Below are 21,741 nucleotides of genomic sequence, written 5' to 3' on the forward strand. Positions count from 1 at the left end.
AGTCCCTGTCCAAGTTTTTGGGGTTCTGGCAATGGTAGAAGCATTATACTTCACCTAGGCTTTGGGGTTTTAATTCTCTGTGTAAGAGTTTCACTATGATCAACTTGGAAAGAATAAAAATCAGGGTCATTTGGGACTCTACTGATTAAAATGCATGTCTTTTGTACCTATAAACCAAATCATTTATACTTCACTCCTTTTGTTTTCGGGTACTTTTATGTTAGATTTCTCCACTCTTTTATTCAAAAATATTTTTAAATAACTTCTAAAATGGGAGTGAAGTAAAGTAGTCTTTAGAATTCCTACTCTTCACAATAAATTGCAATTATTTTTCTTCAACATGCAATTCTTTTGTCAGGTACCATTCTGTCACAAAGTTTTTGTTCTTTGGGCTTTGCTCAAGGGTTTGGCACTCTTTGAGTCTTAATATTGTGGCCAGTGAAATAAAAACCACCAAGACCAAACATCCTGAGATTCAAAGCTTTTAGGAGCACAGACTGATTTCTCCACAGAGACTTTGGCCTAGAGATGACACTAATTTGGTCTCTGACGTAAGCAAGTTTGATTCCTGGCCATAAAGTCAATGGGATGTCAAAGGTAACCAAGTTTTGCCTTCCCTAATCCCATCTACTTCAGTTACAACCTAAATGTCTCTAGAGAAGAGGCTTCAAACACAATTTTGGCTTTTATGACATCATTAATCTAAACCAAAGTGACATGTGTTAGATTCTTCTCACTCAATTAAAACAAATACATCTTTTTTTGTTTGTTTACTTCATTTTTTAATTAAGTTTTTAAATTTCAATTCCCGTATAAACATACAGTGCTATATTGGTTTCAGGTGCACAATATAGTGAATCAACAATTCAACACATCACCCGGTTCTCATCACTGACAAGTGCACTCCTTAATCCCTATCACCTATTTCCCCCATCTCCCTACCCACTTCCCCACTAGTAACCATTGGTTTTCTACAGTTAAGAGTCTATTTCTTGGTTTGCCTCTTTGACTGTTTTCCCTTTGTTTGTTTTGTTTCTTAAATTCCATATATGAGTTAAACCATATGGTATTTGTGTTTCTCTGGCTGATTTAGTTTGCTTAGCATTATACTCTCTGGTTCCATCCATATCATTGCAAATGGCAAGATTTCATCCTTTTTTTATGGCTGAACAATATTCCCTTCTATATATACACCACCTTTTCTTTATCCATTCATCTATCAGTAGACAGTTGGGCTGCTTCCATAATTTGGCTATTGTAGATAATGCTGCAATAAACATAGGCATACGTGTATCCCTTTGAATTAGTATTTTTTTTTAATTTTTTTTCCACGTTTTTATTTATTTTTGGGACAGAGAGAGACAGAGCATGAACGGGGGAGGGGCAGAGAGAGAGGGAGACACAGAATCGGAAACAGGCTCCAGGCTCTGAGCCATCAGCCCAGAGCCTGACGCGGGGCTCGAACTCACGGACCGCGAGATCGTGACCTGGCTGAAGTCGGACGCTTAACCGACTGCGCCACCCAGGCGCCCCTGAATTAGTATTTTTAACAAATTCATTCTTTATTTTCATTTATAAACTGTGAATCTGTAAGTGAAAAACCTCGTTAAGGTTCCAAAATCTTGGAATGAGTCTTGGAGAATTAAAGCCTGGTTGAGTTCCATGAGTGCACAGTGAAATAGCCCTAGAATGATTTCCCAGTCTCCGAGATAAGTCCTTATGGTGGGTCCTGAATTGAACCTTACTTCTCTGAAATCAGACTGCTTGGTTGATTATTTATTTTCAGCCATTGTAATTTGATCCATATTTCTTCAGTCTCTTGTAGAAGTCTTCAGTCCCACACATGGCCTCAGAACTGTTGTCACTTTGCTTCTGGTACCCATTTTTGCTGGACAGTTTCCATTTGATTCTTGAGGTCCACTGGTCAGCTTTCTCTGCCATCCTCTGAGCTCTAGCATGCTGACCTTTATGGATGAATGGTCTATCCTTCCTTGCACTCTAGTTTCCATTTGAGGTTGGACTATGGAAGGCACTGGCAGAAATTGCAGGGTGGGATGAGAGAGGTAGGGGTACTTATTTCCCAGAATCTCTTCTTGTTTGGTCATCTCTTGGTAGTGGCTGTGTTCTACTACCACATGTGGTAAGTAGTTCTAAACTACATATTCTGGGGGCACCTGGGTGGCTCAGTCAGTTAAGTATCCAACTCTTGATTTTGGCTCAGGTCATGATCTCATAGTTTGTGAGTTTGGGCCCCATGTCCAGCTAACAGTGTGGAACCTGCTTGGGATTTTCTCTCTCCCTCCCTCTCTGCCCCTTCCCCACTCATGTGTGTGTGTGTGTGTGTGTGTGTGTGTGTGTGTGTGGACACACACACACACACACACTGTCTCTCTCTCCCTCTCTGTCTCTCAAAATTAATAAATAAACATTAAAAAATAAACTGCATATTCTGTCAGATAGTTTTTTCCTATTGCTGTAGGTCTCCCTGGGTTCCAGTTACCACTCCAGACTCTCCTGGTGGCAAGGTGAATAGTGGCACCCAGTGATATCCAGCTTCTAATCCTTGGAACTCATGAATATTATCTCATGTAAAAAGGGTCTTTGCAGATCGATTAAGTTAAGGATCTTGAGATGGAGAGATTATCCTGGGTTATCCAAGTGGGCCCTAAATATAGTTAAAAGTATTCTTTTTTTAAAAAGCGTTTTTTGTTTTATTTTTGAGAGAGAGAGAGAGTGTAAGCAGGGGAGGTGTAGAGAGAAAGGGGGACAAAGGATCCAAAGCAGGCTCTGTACTGACAGCAGAAAGCCCAATGCGAGGCTGGAACTCATGAACTCATGAACCGCAAGATCATGACCTGAAGTCGGACACTCAACTGATTGAGCCACCCAGTGCCCCTAGTTAAAAGTATTCTTAAAAGAGGAGGATATAGGGAGATTTAGCTACACACGGATGGGGGAAAACGTCATGTGTTAGAAGCAAAGTCAGAAAGAGTGGATGCTATACCGTTAACTTTGAAGATTAAAGGACCTCGGAACGCAAGGCATGCAACTCTAGAAGTTGGAAAAGGCGAGGAAATAGATTCTTCCCTACTGGCTCCTGATGGAGAGTGGTTCTGTCACCACCTTGATTTTAGCCTGGTAAGACTCATTTTGGACTTTTGGCCTCCAGAAGCATGAGAGAAAAATTTCTATTGTTTCAAGTCACTAATTTTGTGGTCATTTTTTTTCCCCCAGCAACAGTATGAAACCAATATACTCCCCTTGCCATTGTAAACCTGGTGGAACCTGTTCTTGCTGTTGCCAGCTCCAGGTTGCTTCACCACCCATCTTGGTCTCCCTTAACCTGCCCCCATCTCTGTAAGATGTCTCATTTATTACACTCTGTTGACTTGCCTTTGAGAGAATGTCACTTATTTCCTGCTGGCTCCCTGACCAATACACCTTGCTTCCTCTGCTAAGGCCAGGAGAGCTAAGAACTGTGAGGGGAATTCTCATTTAATTTTCTTTTTTTTTTTTAATGTTTGTTTATTTTTGAGAGAGAGAGGGAAAGAGAGAGAGAGAGAGAGAGAGCAAGGGAGGGGCAGAGAGACAGGGAGACGCAGAATCTGAAGCAGGCTATAGGCTCTGAGCTGTCAGCACAGAGCCCAATGAGGGACTCAAACCCATGAAACATGATATCATGACCTGAGCTGAAGTTGGATGTTTAACTGACTGAGCCACCCAGGTGCTCCTCTCATTTAATTTTCAATGAGTTCCCTGAGGGGAAAGACAACGGGTTTTTGTTTTGTTTTGTTATGCTTGTTTTAGTAAATGGATTAATTAGTGTAGGACACTGTCAGTCTGTATTTGGTAAAAGTACCAGTGGAGCAAGAAACAAAGGATTCTAAAATGATGTCATATACGTTTATGCAAATATACCATATGCTGCAATTGATGTCGTATGTCTTTCATAAATAGTCTTTATGTTGTCAAACAAGAGTTTACCTTAACCAGCCACAATATGAAAATGAAATAATTCCTACTGAAAGAAATCATTTTTAAAATGTTTCCAATGGTATGTATGCTTTTGAACACAGGCTTTCTGAAAATCTATTCTTTTTTGTTGCTGGCTCATAAGTACCTAGTCTGGAAAGTGAGGATTGTCAGCTGTTATTGCATACACACACAAAGTCTAACAGTTTATTTTGTGGTATTTTATTCCCACTAAAGACATTTGAAGTGAGTTTGTGGCTTGCAACTATAGAACATAAATGTATTAAGTGATATTAAACTGAGGTCCAGAATTGGTCTGTAAGCTGAAGAACTTTTACACTTATGCCCTTACAGAATAACAAAACTTACTATTCTCTAGAGGATTCATTTAATAGCTTTTTATAGATCTGAACCAAGCAATTATTCCAAAACCCCAGCAATTTGACCTTTCTCATCATTGTTGTTACTGCTATAAAAAGCATTATATATGTAGTGCTAGGCACTGAGCAGGAATCTTGAGCATGTACTATCCCTAAACTCTAAGCTTTAATCTATTGCTGTAGCTCTTCTGTTCTGAAGAGAAAGAAGGTTCTCAGAGAACTAAAAGCAGCAGACAGGCCTTTGAAAGCATGTAAAAGGGTGCTTTATAAGTGTTCAGTCAAAAACTTATTTATCTTTCTTTTACTTTGTGGACCCCTGATTGATTGATTTTCTGCAGTTCTCCAAATAACATAATTTCTACTCCTTACATGAACAGTGGACTCCCATTCAACACTCTTCCTGAACATATTTTCTTTTCCTTATAGCATTTATTCCTTGCAAAATTATTCTGTTTAATGTATGTATTTAATGTATTTCATCCTGGTTAATGTATATATCCTGTGTAATGGTTTATGTACTTAATGTGTCCTGTTTAATGTAATACGATAATGTATTAATGTAAAATTATGTTTTGGAAAGCTGCCTTCTCCACAAAAATATAAACCTTATGTGGATTGGTATATACAATATCCCTTGGGGCGCCTGGGTGGCGCAGTCGGTTAAGGGTCCGACTTCAGCCAGGTCACGATCTCGCGGTCCGTGAGTTCGAGCCCCGCGTCGGGCTCTGGGCTGATGGCTCAGAGCCTGGAGCCTGCTTCCGATTCTGTGTCTCCCTCTCTCTCTGCCCCTCCCCCGTTCATGCTCTGTCTTTCTCTGTCCCAAAAATAAATAAACGTTGAAAAAAAAAATTAAAAAAAAAAACAAAAACAATATCCCTAGATCTTTGGAAGTACTGGGATGCAAAGAAAAAATAGTTGTGAAGTGAATCACGATGCTATCAGCTTAGGGCCTTTAGATGGTCAAGTTGCTTGTGTCACAGGTTATTTGGTGACAGCTATGTTTATAGCAATATATATTTTCTGTGAAAGGAAATTCACTGGAGAAAAATACCTGACCATGTTGGGCCAGTAAGAGTGTCCCAGACAAATTTCATTATCAAAGTAGACCCAGAATTCAGGTCATGCACTATCTGTTCGGAGATGTTCCATTGCTCAGGAGTCAGGGATAAGCCCTTGTTACCATTGATGCTTTACTTTAAACAATTTTAAAACATGCTGTAACTCCCACCCCTGTATTCCCAGAGTGAGAACAAGGATTAAAAAGCTCCCAGAGTTTCCAATCTCAGTGGAAAATTGGCTGTCACATGGACCGAGATATATACTAACTGATTTTGCCATGCAATTGGGTTCTTAATGAAAGCAGCGTAAAACAAAACTGCACCCCTCTGTATTTCATTTGTGCATCTTGTACCTGGAATAAAATGTAACTTCTGTAAATCTTTAAGTTGGATTCAATAAAGCAATAATACTCTACTGTGCAAACTGACCATTTAGTTTAACGACTGATTTGTTATGCCATTAACTTGTCCCATGCCTTGTCTTAAGGCTCTTTGCTAACTGAGTAGTTGTTAACTACTGTAATGAACAGATTTTTCCAAGGGGAAAAACATCTTAAACTGGGAAGTTTGTGATATCACTGACTGACATCTTAAAGGTGGCCATGGAATAATGAATAGATTTTAAGGTTATTAAAGTTTAATCGCAGAGGCATTGTAGGATCTTAAAAAAAATAATTTAGAAATAAAATCAGTGAAAGAAAAAGGCATGTAGAATCTTGTCAAGGTTTTGCGATTTGCACATTACATGTCAGGTTTCTTAGCTGCTACTTAAAAAAATCTTAAACCAAAATTACATGGTTTGAAAATGTAGTACTATTATTAGGAGTAGTCGCCATGGCATGCCTTCTCTCTTTTTGACCAGTGTCCTCTCTGATGTAAAAATACCCTCACAGCCTCTGAAGGAATAGATGAAGCTATGGAGGCAGTCCATTTGGAATTAGAATAAGCTGGTGGGAAGGTGCAGCATCCTCAGAAATAAGTCCTTACAAATGGAGTAGGGAGTGGATATCCTTGTTAGTCATAAGCAGCTCAGCCTGGACATCTAACTGAAGGTATCTACTTGTCTTTATGTAGCACCATTTTATCAGCTTTCATAGAAATGTAATGAAATTGTTCACGTCACAGAAGAAACTCCAATGTCTTCTACATTGAGTTTTTTGTAATCCACAAGGGCTCCTTTCTCCTGTGAAGCAGAGTCATCTCAATATTCTTTTACAAAGCAAGCTATCTGACAGTTTTTGATATGTGATTTTCCAGGATTGCATTAGTATCAACTCTTTCAAAAACATATTATATGAAAAAAATGAAGCCATAAAAATGTTATATGAGATCACCCATGAATATATACACATCACAGGAATGGATTGGTATTCTTTATTCTTGAAAAAAAGGCTTTCTCAGCATGGCACTAAAAGCAGAATTCACAATTGAAACTGTCATACACTTCTACATTAAAATTAAAAACTTATTTTTGAATGGAAGCTACTGCAAAGTTAAAAGGCAAACTAGAAATTGGTAACAATATTTCTACATAATACATTAAATGTTAATTTGCTAAGTGTAAGAAGCAATCTTAAAAATAAATAAGAAAATTTGGAAATAACCTAGAAACCCAACAATGGGGGACTGATGAAGTAAATTATGGGCACCCATAAAATAAAAATATGTAGTCACAAGAAATGTAATTTTATATAGGACATTAAAAGGTACTCATACTATAGCTAAATGAGAGAGGAAGTTATGTAGTAGACTATATTGTATGACAAATATGTTTTTATTTTTACTAAATGTTAAATGACTAGGGCAGAATTCCTGAAGGCTTAAAAATAAAATATTTATAATGATCATCTCTGGTGGTAATATTTTAGGTGATTTTCAGATGATGTTATTCTAAGTTATCTGAAAGCATGAATTGCTTAAGTAAAAGTGAAAAAAATACATCAAAACATATTAAATGCTCTGTAGATATATCATAGATATCAAGCTACTGTTTAAAAAATTCTTCCAGTTTTATTTTATTTTTGGTGAATTATCATTGAAAGCCTTTTTGAGTGAATGACTTTGCAAACCTTACTAAATCTGCTGGATGCTTGAAGGCATAAGTTTATATTTAAAGTTTTTGTAGATAGGTTATATGATGATCTAATACATAGTATTCTGTCATTATGGAATTTACAAATCAGAGGAAAAATGATGTAGGTACTGCTTGTTTCTGTGCACCACAGAGGACCACAACTCAGAAATAATGCTGGTCATACAGCACCATTGCTCATTTTGGTAATAAAGGCTCTGGCCATAAACCCCGCTCCTGCCATGGCTGTGCTGACATAGCTCCATGCCAAGAGCATAGTCAGGGAAATGATCACTGGAAAAAATGACATTAAAAACGTGCTGCCATAGTTTGACTACTTTTTCTACATGTCTCATTGTGGTCTACCACTGGTATTCTAAATAGATACTGAATGGGCTAATTCTTGCTTTTACATAGTTTCCTCTATCACCCCCCCCCCATGGTAGAAGTATGGTGTTATGTGTAACTAAAATAACTAAAAGTGGGGGCTCCTAAGCCTCTGTTCAAATCCTACTACTACCACTTGCTAATGTGTAACCTTGGACAAGTCACTTCGCTTCCCTATTCTTCGGTTTTCATATCTGTAAAATGGAGTTGATACTACTACCCACCTCATAGGGTTGAGAGGATCAAATGGGATAATAGATGTAAAGAATCAAGAGTGATTGGCCCATAATAAGTACTCAATATATGTTAGCTATTGTTATTGCCACACTATTGATAACCTGTCAAAAGCTCCCAAGTTAAGAGAATGTCCTTGATCATTGTATGATTCTATGAGTAGCTGAAAGTCCTGGTTCACTCACATCCTTGGACTTCACACTATGAGCTAACCATCTGTAATTCAGTCATTTCAACAACTTTAGAAGCTGACATTGTTTTCTATTTTCAGATGATGATATTGAGTTTCATTAGGACCAGTTTTTTTCCAATACCCCATAGCGGGATACTCCCTCTATCCATTCTGTCTGGCTTCCTGTTACGGCAGCCCCCAGAATTACAGGTGTGAATTCCGGTTTTTCTCCTGGCCACCTTCCCTCCATCAGACCTGGTACTCTTCAGGTAGGATATGGAGAGTCCTGAGTATGGAGCAGATGAAAAGAATTTCTGGTGGTTCTGCTATGGCCTTTATCTAATAAATAGATTCTAGTAAGTAGATCTTACTCAATTGTGGTGAACAAGTGCACTGAGAACTTCTTCTCCTCTTGATTTTAGGTACTGCCTTCTGTTCGGTCATCTCAGGACAGAATTCTTCCTGAATTCTAGTTTCTTCCCCCTCTGCCACACCATATCCATTAAGACTCCCTGCCCAAATATCTACCTATTATGTACCTAATTCCTTCTCCACGCTCTGTTTTGTTCACCGTAGGACATCCATTGACAGAAACCACCTGCTTACTTGAGCCTCTGCCTAATGGCTGTTGGCTCCTTTAGTGTACTACTGGCCAAGGCAGATTTTGTTCCTGATGGAGAATCATTGGATCAACAGCATGCTGTCTGTATTAGCTCAGTTAGGTCTATGGGTCCTTCCAAATCTATCCATCTTGCCAAAACTAAGCTCCACTTATGGGATCTGTAATCTGTTCATGTCAGAATCCTCTTCTCAGTTCCTTTTGAGGTCACTGATGCCAGCCAATAGATGAACTCCTCATCCCCATTCTAAGAGGCCAGAGATAGGTGACATTATTGAGCTGACTTACCATTACCATTGGAGGATTTTCACATCTGCCCATGTGGGGATCCTGGGAAATTATTCATACAAAAGACACTTATTGCTTTTGAATAGAGGAGGAGGTCAACTGACCATCTCAACTCATACTGAAAAAGCCAAAGTGAGCTCATTTAACCTGAAATAATAAAATTGTTTATAAAATTATATTGATATCTTAAGCCTTTAGTGTTTAAACATTTTTCACCAGCTGTCCAGAGAAAGATGTCCACAGAAAATAGAAAAGTCAATCCTCTGACTAAAGTGGAAACTGCATTATTTGAAATTCTCTTGCCTGTCTCCTATAAAACTGAAAACACGTAAAAGTAACCTCTTATTTGCATATAAAATAGCTACATAAAATTGGTCTACAGCTTATCTCATGCTGTAAACACAAGGAAAGGAGAAAATACACATTTGTATGTACAGCTTATGTTGAAAAGTCTTATTAAACCTAAATTATGCATTTCCATTCTGGATAAACTTCTTCACTAATAGAAAGCTGCAGCCATTTTGCTTGGTGAAATATGCCAAAAGTTCACATGGTATGAAGCATTTTGCTATGTTTATACAAGCTGTTGGTTACATTCCAAAGCAAAGTATTTGATTAAAATACCCTTTGTTAGCCTCCTGTGGAATGTGGCTGCACTACTGAGAAAGTGTCATTATTTTTGAGGTTGGTAAATGTGAATCATAGGGTAGAGTGAGCAGGAGTAAGCAGAGAGACTGCATTGCAGACCTGATGCCGCTGAGAGCAGAGGAGGAAAATAAGAGTAGGATTGGGCAGGAAGAGTCTCAGACCAGTGCAGCTCTGAGATAGGCTCAGCCAGGCTGATAAAGGAGCTGCAGGGTAGAGTGCTCATTAGAAGAGTACCCTGTTGGACAGGCACAGCCTGGAGAATATGCGGCCTCAGCATGAGTGCCTCAGCACATCCCAAAGCGTGGGGCTATTAGCTAAGTGCATCTTTGCAGCATGTTCTCTCTTGAGTGGAGATTGGAATGTGTGCCTCCCTGCCTGTCTTGCTACCATGGTAGCCATTTGCTGCCTCCAAGCAGAGGTTCTTTTTTTTTTTTTTTTTTTTTTTAATTTTTTTTTTTTCAACGTTTATTTATTTTTGGGACAGAGAGAGACAGAGCATGAACGGGCGAGGGGCAGAGAGAGAGGGAGACACAGAATCGGAAACAGGCTCCAGGCTCTGAGCCATCAGCCCAGAGCCCGACGCGGGGCTCGAACTCACGGACCGCGAGATCGTGACCTGGCTGAAGTCGGACCCTTAACCGACTGCGCCACCCAGGCGCCCCTAAGCAGAGGTTCTTATATGCTATCCAGCTTTTCTAGCTGGTACTGGTGGGAAGATTAATCTGATACAGTATAATGTGCCATGGCCATTAGCAGACTGTTGAATTTCATTTTGTTTTAATACAATTTTTAAATTAGTTTGGTATCAAGGATTGGTAGTCATGAACCATTTCTCTCTGGAAGTTCTTCACAAAATGACATAAACTTAAAGAAGGAGTAAGGACAGTATTTTGTCTGATAAATTGGATTTTTTCTCTTCTCCCTTATCAGGATAGAGCATTTTTGGTGCCTGCTACCCAACATGACCTAGTGATTGACTAGAAATGAAACTCCAGAGAGGAGAAATAATTGCTATATCATCAAGTCTTTGGTCCTCAAATATCTTCTCATTAATTTTTCCTAGTTCTAGCCTCCCTATTCTAGTTTGCTTTTTGCCACTACTGAGGTTAATGATGGCTTTCTAATGACTTGAGGGGGGTTGGGGGAGGGTGGATATAGGAAGGCAGTGGCATGTAAGTAATCTCTTCTCATACTAGATTGAGTCATTGAGGTCAAGAATTAATTTTTATTTTTTTTTAAAAATTTTTTTTTCAACGTTTATTTATTTTTGGGACAGAGAGAGACAGAGCATGAACGGGGGAGGGGCAGAGAGAGAGGGAGACACAGAATCGGAAACAGGCTCCAGGCTCTGAGCCATCAGCCCAGAGCCTGACGCGGGGCTCGAACTCCCGGACCGCGAGATCGTGACCTGGCTGAAGTCGGACGCTCAACCGACTACGCCACCCAGGCGCCCCAAGAATTAATTTTTAAAGCTATCTTTTTTTATAGGGTGAAATACATAACAGGTACTCAATTCTTGAATGATTGAACAAAGAATTATATAGATGTTGGATAGGAGCCTAGTGCAGTTCATTTGGGATGTATTTAGTAGTGGTAGAAGGATCTTGTGGTGCCCTCTAGATTGTAGTTCTCTTCCTCTCATGAGCTGCTAAGCAGGGGGTGATTTTATGGTGGCTAGATGCTACCTGAAAGATACAGGAAGACTTAATATAAAGAGAAGAAATGGGGAGTGAAGCTTTAACAACAGGGAGCATAATTATAAAAATTAGGGAAAGTCAGTGATGCATTGGGTGATTGGGCAATGGTTAGTGGAATGTGTTAGATGAAGTAAAACAATATAATAAGATTGGAACAGTATGGGCTGGTTGGACAAATGTGGCCCATTGCCTGTTTTTGTAAATAAAGTTTTATTGGAACATACCCATACCTATTTGCTTACACATTGTCTGTGGTTGCTTTGTGTCACAACAGCAGAGATGAGAAGTTGCTAAAGCCAAAAACTTTTATTAGCAGGCCCTTTACAGAAAATACTTTTGATCCCTGGAATATAGGCTAAGAGTGGGCATGATGAAGACCAATGTCATCAATTTTACAATTTTGTCTGGAAGCAGGAAGGCTTTTTTTATTTCCATTAATATATTTTCAACATTTTGGTAACACTGGATCTTACCTCTTTTACCTATCTCCTAGGTATCTCTCCTCTCTTCAGTCTTCACTTTTCCTTTTTTCCTTCTTCATCTCCCCCTTCTACTGCATCTGCTTTCCTCTTCATCTTCTCATCTCCTTTTTCTTTTACTTTCCCTTCTTTTTCCTTCTTTTGCTACCTCAGGAACCTTAATTCCCCAAATTTTCTGCCAAGTTGTTAATAATATACAAATAGGGTTGAAATTATAGATTCAGTGTACTTAGGCTTTAATTGGTCTTCTTTCAAAGGTAGCGTTTCTAGTACCATGCTCTCCTAAGGTAGAGCACACCTGTATTCTCCCATGAAGTACAGAATCCCACGGTGCATTTCACACTAAATCCACTCACATCACTTGGTTTAGATGCATCTTGCTATTCCAGTTTATGTGAGTGTCACCACCTGCAGTTTAAATAATGGACAATTTCACTGGCTCAGTATAGCCTCTGGCTCTTATGTCATATTTCTTCGCTGTCTCCTATAAAGAAATACCTATTTTTTTCCTTCCCCAGGTTATTACAAATCAAGTCACTATTACAGAAGCACAGTTTTCTAGTCCCTTCAGTTTTGCTTCTATTGATTTTTAGGTCTATTTTATTTACATTGTTTTTAAAGTAATATGTGAGCATTTTCATTCCTACAGGTGGCTCAGTGAAAGAACACTATGCTCTTTATGTTCAGCAAGCAATCTTTCTCATTTGAGATCCCTTTTTTAAATTAAGTAATACAGTAATTTAAGTAGTAAGTGCTTTCTGTAAGATATTTTATTATTGCATAACTTCTACCATGAATACTATCATTTACCATGAGGAAACCAAAATAAAGAGGATTCGTTTATGATCAATTAAGTTGACCCCAAATCAGTCAGACACAATTTCACATTCCCACATATCTGGACCTACATTCTATTCAATGAACATATAATTTCTGCTTGACAGATAGGAAAGAAATCACACAGTATCACAATTTGTTCCTAAATCATTTATCAAAGGTTAACTTATGAATAAAGAAAAAGACATAAAAATATAGTGTAAGCAATTAAGATTTTTTGCAGTTAAGAACTTTAATGTGATTTATTTATTTATTATTATTTATTTTGTTTTATTTTTTAAATTTACATCCAAATCAGTTAGCATATAGTGCAACAGTGATTTCAGGAGTAGATTCCTTAATGCCCCTTACCCATTTAGACCATCCCCCCCTCCCACAACCCCTCTGGTAACCCTCAGTTTGTTCTCCATATTTAAGAGTCTCTTCTGTTTTGTCCTCCTCCCTGTTTTTATATTGTTTTTGCTTCCCTTCCCTTATGTTCATCTGTTCTGTGTCTTAAAGTCTTCATATGAGTGAAGTCCTATGATATTTGTCTTTCTCTAAGTTCGCTTAGCATAATACCCTCAGTTCCATCCACTTAGTTGCAAATTACAAGATTTCATTCTTTTTGATTGCTGAGTAATACTCCATTGTGTATATACCACATCTTCTTTATCCATTCATCCGTCGATGGACATTTGGGCTCTTTCCATACTTTGGCTATTGTTGATAGTGCTACTGTAAACATTGGGTTGCGTGTATCCCTTCGAAACAGCACACCTGTATCCTTTGGATAAATGCCTAGTAGTGCAATTGCTGGGTTGTAGGGTAGTTCTATTTTTAACTTTTTGAGGAACCTCCATGCTATTTTCCAGAGTGGCTGTACCAGCTTGCATTTAAATTTTTTTTTTAATGTTTATTTACTTTTGAGAGAGAGAGACAGAGGTGTAAGCAGAGGAAGGGCAGAGAGAAAGGGAGACACAGAATCTAAAGCAGGCTCCAGGCTCTGAGCTGTCAGCACAGAGCCCAACATGGGGCTCCAACTCACGCACTGGGAGATCATGACCTGAGCTAAAGTCGACGCTTAACCCACTGAGCCACCCAGGAACCCCAGAATTTTAATGTGATTTAAAGTAGTGATAATATAATTATTTATAGTAGCAAGCTCCTGTAAAAATTGCAGAGTAGGCCATATTAGAATGTTAAAGGGGGAATTTCAACTACTTAGGCAACATTGATATGTAAGATGTCATAATTATTTTTTTTGAAACTGATTTTGAAGATCTTTATGAAGACCCAAGAAATGGTGGCTCTGATGAGTAAGAAGGAGGCATTAGTTTGGGGTTGCTGCTATTGTGAAGACTGAGAATTTCATGCAGATTCCAGTTTGAAGGTGAATGATCCAGAATGGCAGTTCAAGATTTCTTACTTCCTTTTTCTGTGGCTTTTTGGATCTGGTTTGGCTAATTCTGTAAAAAGTGATTTCTATGAAAGAGAAGCTGACAGTAGAGGTTCTGGCAGCCAGTGTAAACCACCCTTGACCCTTGAAAACCCTTCGAAGTCCCTTGAATTAAACAAGGTCACAAAAATGTTATTAATATTTATGATTTATAATTTTATATTTAAATTTAAGCTTAATGAACATTCTTAATACATTTTCTCCTTAGAGTAAATTAATAGAAATGGGAGTTTGGTTCAAAAGTAAATATATTTTTAATGCTTTTGATACTTATTGCAAAATGCACATTAAAAATATGTAAAAATTTATACTCCATTGGCATTGTATGTGCGATCCTATTCCCTATTCTTACTCTTCCTCCAGCCCTCTAACATTTATTACTTTTCAAAAATATTTGTCAACTTGGTAGATAAAAATGGCAATGCATTTTATTAATTTGTTTCTTTGATAATAGAAATGTAGGTGATTTTTCATATTTTTATGGCACATAAATATTCCCCACCTCTCTTGTGTTATTTGTTCAATTTGTTTATATTCTCCATCTTTCTCACATCATTACTCTGTGTCTACCTGGTCTTAATCTATGTTTAGATAGAAGAACTTGTTCCAACAGATAAGAATGACAGAGCTGTTCAGACCAGCAAAGAAATTTCTAACAAGATTACTCATATGTAGAACAGGTTACCTTTTGAGGCAATGGACTTCTTGCTGGAAGCATCTATCTTTTAGGATTCCTTCAGTTGCTAGAAGTGTGGAATAGTTGAATTTGGCTGTCTTTTCTACCTCTGAAACCCTGGAATCCCTTGGAAAGTTCTCATTATGGTTCATAGTTTTTATACTCTGTAGAAATAAAAATTAACTTTTGTCCTAATAGTTGAGTAGTTAAAACACTTGCTCCTTACAAAAAGTAAGAGACAGTAAGGTAACTTGAAACTTAAGTGAGCCAGAACTCAAGTATCTATCCACAAAGGCCAGGAGAGGTATGTTCTTCTAAAATGAAATCTTGGACAATGACTCAGCATGTGCAAACTAGGCATTCATTATACACTGTTTTGAAGTAATACAGTGAGACAACACCAATAGCAATAATCTTCCTGATACTAAATATGACATTAGTTTTTTCCAGTTACAATGTAAACAGTGCATTTATAGTCCACTTAACACTAAAAGGTAATTTTCTCCTAATGAACAGAAGAGTTGTTAAAAGAAAAAAAAAGTCATGATATACGAAGAGAGGTGACTATTTTTAATGGAATTATGCATGCTTGATTCTTATTACCATAATTAGCTTTTCCTCTGTTATGTGTTTTGTGGGTTTGTATTCTAGGAGAGTACTAAATCAATAGCAGCCTCATCAGCGTCTGAAAAAAAGTTCAAGCCAAATGAACTTTCCCATATGGATGTAAAATAAACTGCCATAAATTAGCATGAGGGTTTTTTTTCATGCTCTTGTAGAGGCTGAAAGCACCAAGAATACATCTTTTTAGACATACAATTATATCACAGTTGGGGGGAGGGATGGAGAAGGTACCAAAGTAAAAATATGAAAGAACATGCTGTTGTGTCAACTTTCCTTATTTCTTTCCTTATTATTCTTATTTCCTATGAAGTAATTTGGAATCCTTCCTATAGTAAGATGAATTATTTTACAAGTTCAGGCAATAAAAAAAGGAAAAGAAAAGGATACAATATACCAAAATAAAATGTAAGAGCCAGGCTTTGCTTATGTTTCTTATTATGTATAGAGGGCCATTGTGAACTATTTTGCAATTATATTTTTAAGAAATTCTGTTAAGGCATTTTCTCCATTTGGTTGATTCTTGTAGCATCATCATCTTGTATCATTAATATCATCAAATATCACATAAAGGTCCTATTCTGCTTACAACATATTAGCATTACTGTAGTATTAAGCTCACAATTTGATGCTGATGCCAATGTTGGTGATAAATGTTACATTTACAGTTCTGGGCTATCCCCTTTGATGGTGTTATATTACCTCATTTAATTCTCATAACAATTGAAGGAGGCAGATGCTATTATTAGAATCCATTTTATAGATGAGAAAACTACACCTCAGAGAACTTAAATAATTGGACCAAAGTTATTTATCTAATACAGATCTGGGAGAGTTCTGACTCCAGAGCCTACATTCTTCAGCAATGTGATTTGTTAGTTACCTACCAAACCTCTCAGAGAGGAAAATTTGAAAACTGATGGACATGAAGGAAATTTAGACAACTTAAACTGTATAGGCTTTTAGAAAACCAATGACTAAAATGTAGTGGGGAGCCCTAAGTAGTGAAATGGGGATGATGTTGACTCACATGGAGAAAAAGTCACCATTGGCAGTACTGTAAACGGGCCCAGTTTCAATTTGGAATTCTCCAAAGTTTTTGTTCCCATCTTTTCCCACCTGTTATGCTACTTTGCTCTCTTCCTCTGTTCCCTTCCACAGTGAAATGGCCATTAGAGTTCAGACTTTGCTGAATTTTAGTGATAAGATTTAGGGTTTGCCCCTGATAAAAATTTTTGTTTGTGTATTATTCTTATGGTATAGATACAAGCCATAAAGGTTTACATACTGTAAAAATAAGCTAGAATTTTTCAAGCAGTCCCTCCAACACTCACAGAAGCTAATTCAAATTTTACAAAATGAGAGAAGTAAGGAACTTGATTGAGCAAGAAGTCTTTAAGAATTCTTTAGAGCTCAAGGCCTCAACTTTCATCTCTTTGCCAATAGGTTGTGAACTACACAGGACCCTAAGACTAAGATAGGGGCTGGAGGCTGAAGCTGCAGGGGACGATTGGGGTTAAACTAGGAGACAGGTTATTGGCAGTCATTCTTGCTGTAGAGGGCCTGGAACCCGGACAAGGGAACCCACTGAGGTTCTAACACTGGTTTTGTTAATGACCAGCTGAATTATCTTCAGCAAGGTAATTAAGCTCAGTTTTCTCATTTGTATCATGGAGTTGATAGTGCCTTCTTCATTGTAATTGCTTACAGATTTGATGTCCGAATATCTATAAAACTCTTAGGATTGAACCATAGGAGATGTTCAGTAAATGGTAGTTTCCACCTTCCTTCACTAATCATACCTTTCTGGTGGTGAAAGTAAGATGTTACCCACAACTCAAGAGACTAGTAACAGGTTGGTGCCTCAAAGTATTAGCCAGTTTGTAAGAGATCATCATTAAAATTATAGCTATTGTGGACTGAACATAATGTATCTTTCCTGAGGGATTCTGTGCTAGCTGTTTTTGTGTTATTTCTCGATTCAATCTTACAATATGCTTGTGAGGTAGGTGCAATTATTCCATGTTTATGGAAGAGGAAGCTGAATGTGCATAACTGTTGCCTAAATCACTAACCACATACCTGGCATTCCCAGGGCTAATATTTATTTATTTATTCATTTTTTTAATGTTTATTTATTTTTGAAAGACAGATAGAGAGCGTGAATGTGGGTGGGGCAGAGAGAGAGGGAGACACAGAATCTGAAGCAGGCTCCAGGCTCCAAGCTGTCAGCACAGAGCCTGATGTGGGGCTCGAACCTGTGAACCGTGAGATCATAACCTGAGCCATATTTGGACGCTTAACCAACTGAGCCACCCAGGCACCCCGAGGGCTAATATTTATATCCAAATATTAAACTCAAAAAGTAGTGTTCTTTCCATTCAGTTGTGTGCTTGCATTGAAGGTCATTTTACTGAGATGATTATTGGAAAGTTTAGAGCACAAATCTACATTTTTTTTTACCTTTTTCTTAATTTTTTCCTTAGCTTTTATTCTTTCAGAAATTTGATTTTGTAATATTTGTTTCATATACTATAGTTTTCAAATATACAATATTTTGTAATATTTGATTCTGTATTCATATTCATGATACATGAAGGTTATAAAGCAAGATAACACAAGCACTTTGAATTAATTCCCAATTTAAGAACTAATATGTTTCTGGGATACCTGGGTGGCTCAGTCGGTTAAGCATCGGTCTTCAGCTCAGGTCATGATCTCTCAGTTCATGGGTTCAAACCCTGCTTTGGACTCTGTGCTGACAGCTCAGAGCCTGAAGCCTGCTTTGGATTCTGTGTCTCCCCCTCCCCACTTTCTCTCTCTCTCTTAAAAATAAATAAACATTATTTTTTTTTTTAAAAGAATACATTGCTAAGCATGTTAGACCTTCCTGTATGTTCTTTCCAGATCTTTTCTCCTTCCTGTTTGCTTTTCCCTTATTTTAGTCTCACTGACAAAGACAAATACCATATGATTTCACTCCTATGTGGAATCTAAAAAACAAACCAAAAAATGAATAAACAAGCACAAAGCAGAATCAGAGCTATAAATACATAGGGTGGACTGATGGGTGCTAGAGGGAAGGATGATGGGGAGATGGACAAAACAAATGAAGAGGAGTGAGGGATATAGGTTCCCAATTATGGAATGAATAAGCCGTGGGAATAAAAGGTACAGCATAAGGAATATCGTCAATGGTATCGTAGTATTATTGTGTGGTGACAGATGGTAGCTACGCTTGTGGTGAACATGGCATAACGTATAGAGAAGTTGAATCACTGTTGTACACCCAAAACTAATGTAACATTGTATGTCAACTCAAATAAAATAAAAAGAAATTAGTTTCATTACATATGTAAGTATCTTTAGGCAATTCTTAACTTTGCTTGTTTTTTAGTTTTTTCAAAATGATTTCATATCACGTTCGGTCTTCTGTTTTTGATGTTTTGACCTGGTATTATGGTTCTAAGATCCTTTCGTGTGATAGCTTGTAGTCATGTTCATTTTCATCATCATATCATATTCCACTATATTTTTCAAAATTTATTTATCCATTTTCTTTTAGATGGATATGGAAGTTATTTTTTTAATTTAAAAAAATTTTACCTGGGGGGCGCCTGGGTGGCGCAGTCGGTTAAGCGTCCGACTTCAGCCAGGTCACGATCTTGCGGTCCGTGAGTTCGAGCCCCGCGTCGGGCTCTGGGCTGATGGCTCAGAGCCTGGAGCCTGTTTCCAATTCTGTGTCTCCCTCTCTCTCTGCCCCTCCCCCACTCATGCTCTGTCTCTCTCTGTCCCAAAAATAAATAAACGTTGAAAAAAAAAAATTAAAAAAAAAAATTTTACCTGAAAGCACACCATTGTTATTGATATTCATGGGAATGTCTTCTGATGTACATGGACAAGAGTTTCTTGAGAGTGTATGCTTTAAAGCGGAAATGTGGAGGCAGAGGGTATGCACATATTCATCTCTACTAAAATGTGCCAAATTCATTTTTGAAGAGGCAGTATCAGTTCATACCCTTATCAGCTGTACGTAAGAATACCCTTTGCTTTATGTTGTCTCTAAGCCTTGTTGGTAATGGACTTATAATGTTTTTCCCACTCTAATGAATGTTAAACAGTATCTTATTGTAGTATTATGTTTATTTCTCTTATTACTAATGAAGTTAGGCTTCTTTCACAGTTTAATGGGCTGTTAAAGTTATTTCTTCCATAAAATTACCTCTTCATAGTTTTTGACCATTTTGTTTTGGTTGCCTGATTTAAAAAAATCATTTGAATGAGTTGTGAATATATTTTGGATAGTAATGTTTGTAAATATATTCTCATAGGATTTGATTTATTTTTTCATCTTCTTCATGATGGCTTATAATGTATCATTAGTCTTCATTTTTATATAGTAGAATTTATCAACATTTTATTCTATGGTTAGTATTTATTAGTTTGATAAAGTCCAATTTATCACCTTTCCCTTTTATGGGTTGTACTTTTGCTGTCAAGTCTAAGGAATCTTTGCCTAGTCCTAGATCTTGAAGATTTTCTAAAAGCTTTATAGTTTTACAGTTACACAAGTGTGATGGGTCATAATTAAGTTTGTGATCCATTTTGAGTTAATTTTTTATAAGTAAAGTTTAGGTTGAGATTCACATTTTGTGAAGGGATGCACCATTATTTTCAGCACCATTTATTGAAAAGGCTCTTCTTCCCATACCTTTGTTAAAATTTAGTTGAACACATTTGTGTGAGTCTATCTCTGGGTTCTCTGTTTACTTCCATTGATCAATGATTCTATCCCTCCAGTGACTATGCTGTCTTGATTATTGTAGCTATATAATAAACATTAATATCAGAGTGGTCTCTTCCCCTATCTTCTTTGTTGTCAAAATGTTTTAGCTATTCTAAGACCTGTGCCTTTCCATATGAATTTTAGAAGAAACTTGCTATGTCTACAAAAAATTCTCAATAGGATTTTGATAGGCATTGCATTAAATCTATAGATCAATTGGGGAAGGATTGACATCTCTACTATGTTGAGTCTTCCAATTCATGAAGACAGTATATCTCCCCACTTATTTAGGACATTGATTCATTTCATCAGTATTTTGTATTATCAGTATATAGATCCTATACATATTATTCAGTATGTGAAAATGTGATTGATTTTTGTATGTTGATCTGTTATCTTTTGACCTTGATGAACTCATTTGTTAGTTCTAGGGTTATTTTTGTAGATTTATTGGGATTCTCTATGTAGATAACCATGTTACATGCAAGGAGAGAGTTTTATTTCCTCCTTTCCAATTTATATTCCTTTTATTTTTTTGCCATATTGCAGTGGCTAGATTTCCAGTAGAATATGGAATAAGAATGGGGAGTAGAGGGGCGCCTGGGTGGCTCAGTCAGTTAAGCGTCCGACTTTGGCTCAGGTCACGAACTCGCGGTTTGTGGGCTCTGTGCCGACAGCTCGGAGCCTGGAGCCTGCTTCAGATTCTGTGTCTCCCTCTCTCTCTCCCTCAAAAACAAATAAAGCTTAAAAAAATTAAAAAAAAAAAAGAATGGAGAGTAGATGTCAAACATCCTGACCTTGCTGATCTTACAGAGAAAGCATTCAGTCTTTCATCATTAAGTATGATGTTAGCAGTAGGTTTTTTTGGGGGTGTTCTTTATCAAGTTGAGGTTAGCAACTCTCTATTCCTAACTTGCTCAGAGTTTCTATTATGAATGGTGTTGGATTTTGTCAGTTTTTTTCTATACCAAATGACATGATTATATAATTTTATTAACATTTAAAAAAAATTTTTTGGTGTTAAGCAAAGGAAAAGAAACAGAACTTTCACTGGGTTCTGGGCTTTTTAGAGGCCAATAGTAGTAGTTTCTTATAGTTTCTGAACATATCAGAAAGTAAATCTGTATTGTAGATAGCCCTGCAAATCCAAAGCTGTAGGAGGTTTAGAAAAATATGGGTTTTAGCAGCAGGTATAAAATGATGACAGCACTAAAAGTCCAATGTTGAATTTTTTAAAGTTCCTTAAACATAACATTGGGCATGAGTCATTCATATGTTTCAGTCTTTAAAGAGATGGAAAATATATTTTGTCCCTAAGTTTTTTCTATTACTTTGTTTGTACTATGGAACCATTGGGTTGGTAGACTGAATAAAAAAG

At 37.3% G+C, this 21,741-nt stretch overlaps 1 long non-coding RNA gene across 1 annotated transcript in view; it reads left to right on the forward strand.

Moving 5' to 3' along the window:
* LOC147584698 (uncharacterized) overlaps positions 1-21,741 on the forward strand; it is a 45,737-nt gene that overhangs the window by 14,279 nt on the left and 9,717 nt on the right. The window lies entirely within an intron of this gene.

This window comes from Puma concolor, chromosome A1 (assembly GCF_028749965.1).
Source record: "Puma concolor isolate L17-30 chromosome A1, mPumCon1.1.hap2, whole genome shotgun sequence".
Taxonomy (NCBI): domain Eukaryota; kingdom Metazoa; phylum Chordata; class Mammalia; order Carnivora; family Felidae; genus Puma; species Puma concolor.